Here is a 4,204-nt window from a genome sequence, read left to right on the forward strand (position 1 = left end):
GGCCTATTTCACCTATTCAAATGTCTACCTTAGCCTATTTGACTATAATTTATTACCTCTGGGCTCTTTGTGCAATGTACCTGTGGGTTTTTAGGTCTGCAGAATTTGTACAGAACAAAATCTCTTTTGAGCAAGGTAGAGAAAGTGGGGGGGGAGAGAACAGTGGGTTTTTGCAGTAAGATGCTTCAATTAACCCTTCTAAAGCCTTGTTTTGCTTCACAACTAATCAGATTTGATAGGCTATTCAGGGACCACTGTTACAAGCATCTTGCTGTTGCTCTGTCTTGCACTATATAACCAACATCAGCATTCTGTATAGCCTTTCACTTGTACTGAAACAAGTAGTTATAGTAAAAACTTAAACCACTGTCTGAATCTGAAATACCTGTAATGCTTAAGAAATCAGTCACTCCTTTTCACTGTTTTTCAGTGTAAAATGAATGTAACATAGGCAACAAAAATAAATCTCTTTAAAGTTGGGGTTTTTTTTGGTATTTTTGTAGTTTTCAGAGTGAATACTGCATCCTCAGTTGTGTGTACTTAGGCTACACAATGTGTATTAGCAGGCAAAATGGAAGTTGCAAGATCAGGTCTGTTCTCTGAAAATCATAGATGTACTAAATTGATTATGGTTGATAACTTGAGGCATTTTGGTTTCATCTGACCCATAATATTTCTCATTTGTCTGCAGTTGGGAGTTACTTCAGATAATTCATGTGGTCTGTAATCTAGGCACACTTGCAACCCAAAATGAAGGATATAGCAACAAAAGACCAATTCTTCTTGACAAATAGTTAAATTGGCTTGAGTTATCACTGAGAAAGCTGTTTCAGGTACCATTACCAATAGGATGCTTCTAATTTGACCAGAAGAAAAGGAATGTAGATATAAACTTCAGAGAAAACACCACTGGAAGTGTTATAAGTTACTAGCGATGCCTGAGATAAATTAAAGAGGCCAATTTATAATAACAAATTATTTATTAGCAAGCAATAGATAAGCAAAACCAATGCATCGGGGCGGCCACAGGAACAAAAGCTCCTCAGATGGCGCGCGCGCAAACCCCCAGAGCTTCCTTTTGTATATCCCGGTTTCCGCATACGTAGTCCTGGGTTGTGTTTTCTGTGCATGTGTAGTTCAGTGGGTCGGAGGTCTTATTCGCGGGGCTGGGGTCTCTACGATGAAAGCTCGAAGTCTTCTGTGTTCGCGAGATGACCCCGCGTTTGGGTCATGCGCAGTAAAAGGTATTTTCCTCCCTTCCCTGTTTTATCAACACCCGTTTATCATCTTTGACTCTTTGTTATTTCCAGAAAAGCAGGTCTGTACCTCTGGCTCCCAACAAGATTAGGCTTATCGCTGAGTTATGCTAGCTATGCGAACAAAGTGTAGTTAATTTATTACAATCTTCACACTCCCAGGGGCTGCCAGGTGCTTTCCAGGATCATCTCCCGGCGGCTGGGCTGTGGGAACCCTCCGCAGCGCCGGGCCCGGGGCTTCCATTCTGCGCCCGGGTTTCCGGAGCCCATCGACCCCGAACAACGCGGCCCCCGCCAAGCACCTTCCCCGGGCACATCGACCCGGGCTGACCGGAGCCACATGCAGCCGGGGCTGCCCCCCACCGCTGTCCGCACAGCCCTGGGGACATGAGGCAGCGGCGGAACTCGCTCAGGGAAACCCCAGTGCTCCCAGCCACAACCCCCCTCACAGCCCAGCTGCGGGGAGCAGTGGAGCGGGGAGGCACAGCCGGCACCGCGGCAGCACAAGGGAACCCCAAACGAGCCCCCCTGAAACGCTCCCAGGTGGGAAAACAACCATGAGCCCCAATGAACGCCGTGACCCCGACACAAAGGCGCCTGGCAGCCGAGCAGGGAACCACACGGGAATTGCATATCAGTGTCCCGCCTCGCAAACCTCGGAAGCCCCACCAAGCCACCCCAAAGGCACAGCCCAACAAAAGTCCCCCTAAAATGTAGGCAGGAGGGTGGCAGCTAGTTTATCACAGAAGGAACATCAAAATAAAATTATAATTAAAAAATACCCCAACTTCCCAGCAGCTTCTCATGAGTCACTCTTGGTAGTAAATTTTTTTCCTCATTTGTTGATGAGACTCCCTTTGGTATTGCTTGCCTGCACCAAATCACACTTCTCTGTGTTCTCCTTGTTGTCTGGCAGTACAGGTAAATTGTCATTCAGGTTTAAGTGGTGACATGCCAGGTGGACTGTCTTGGTCACTTCTGTGTTGTCCCTTCAACCTTTCCAGCTTGTCATCTTTGTGCCAGTTGTTTCTGTCTTAATTTTTGTCTCGTCACTTCTCTATTTCTCCATCTTTGTTGTTTTGGTTGTTGCTCTAATCTTGGGCTCTGCTATGCTGTGTTCCTCTGACTGGCTAGTTTTAAGAATGTTGCCCTGTTGCCTCAATATGTTGCCCTGTTGCCCTTCATACAGGCAAGAAGGGAAGAGGTTGCTTCGGTTGCTTGCTGACATTAAAGTTGCTTATAACTTTAGGCACTTGTAACCCTGATCTTCTCTTCAGAGGATTAGCCAGAACTAAGAATGAGGGAATGAGGCTGAGGTCTGCATTTATAGAAGAGACCTTATAGGTAGCTGTAAGAAAACCTTGTAGTACCATGCAACTAACTTCTTTCTCTAGCCCAGAAAAGATGTTTTATGTTCTTTGTCAATTTAAAACATGCAGTAAAGCATCAGACCAAAATTTGTTCCCCTATGTGCCATTCCCACAGATGCTCTTCAGTATCTTGTTCTGGAGTCTGGAGAACAAAGGCAACAGTGATAGTGCTGTAGTCGTCCATTAGCTGGAGTAAGGCTTTGGGACCAAATCCTTTAAATTTCTAAAAGAGCAATAACAAAGGTAAACAAACCTTTACTGCACAGTGTAACGGCTTTGACTAAAGCAAATATAGTTCAGGCCCAGAAGCATAGTAGCATAGATAATTTCATGTTTTTGAAGAATGGCTGTTGGGCATTTTAGTATATGAGCTGGAGGGCCTCAGTAACAAAGGGCAACTCTTATTCTTTGGCATATTGTGATGGTTCAGACCTGGTTCCCTGCCAAATGCTCGAACTCACAGTAACAACCCCTTTCCCCTCCCTTCTTCCCTTAGGGCAAAGAAAAAAAACTATAAAAATTGAAGAACCCAAAACCAATCGAATTATATCAAAATATATATTTTTACATATATTACAGATATATACAATTAAAATACTATGTACACAGTGAAAGGACCCCAAACACCTCCCAAAGGAAAAGGGAAAGGGGAAAAAGGGACAAAAAGGGACAAAACCAGAACAGATATGCACAATCAAACCCAAGAACTAGCAAAATAAAGAACTAGCAAAACAAATCTCACCACGTCCCTCAGAAAAAACAAGATCGCCAGACATGGCCAGCACTCTCCAACTTCCTGCGTGGCAGACCAGCGGTCGCTGCAGGCCTCAACCTCAAGATAAGCGAGATCAATGCAAGGACCCACTGCTCCTGAACCTCACCGGAAGAGAAGAGAGAGAGGTCTCTAATCTCCATCTTATTTATACCCTGGTTTATGTAAAAATCGTATGGAATACTGAGTACATGACCACTTCCTTGGTTACGAGCTGATTACCAAGAAGACCTAGATTAAAACTATCACACACACATATAATGCCACAAGGAGGATTTAAAAAAAATCAGTTATTCGAAGAATTATGTTGTGGTGTCTTAAGAAAGATTTTGTAATGTTCTTCTAATCTAGTAAAAAACCCAAATATGTTATTGAACACACCATGAGCATCCCGGAGGAGGGTTTTAGCTAACAGCTAATTAGGCAGCTAATTCTATCTTAAAAACAGCTCTTTCTCAGGACAGACTGGCTCTGTGTTAAAAGCTGGCTAGGTGCTTCTGTGTTTAACATCTTGGCCATATAGGATGTGCATCCAAATTTTAAGTTGTTAGTAAAATTCTGTGGGCAGTGAATGAGGCCTCTTGTTAGCATTGTTTTGTTGTGTGTATTGAAAAATATCTTCCTAATGGTCCCATTTATTGTATACCTGTATTGTGCATTACCCAGTGTGTCTAGATAAGTGCCACGCTGGCTGATTGCGTACCCAGTATGATAGGATCCCTTTTTAGAGCAGCAGGGATTAAACTGGAGAGGATCAGTGTGGTATTTCTAGTAGGAAGGGCTAGTCTTAATGCCAGGGGAGGCAG

The sequence above is a fragment of the Empidonax traillii genome, unplaced genomic scaffold (assembly GCF_003031625.1).
Source record: "Empidonax traillii isolate 1590-97213 ecotype Southwest subspecies unplaced genomic scaffold, ASM303162v1 scaffold1458:size105674, whole genome shotgun sequence".
NCBI classification, from domain to species: domain Eukaryota; kingdom Metazoa; phylum Chordata; class Aves; order Passeriformes; family Tyrannidae; genus Empidonax; species Empidonax traillii.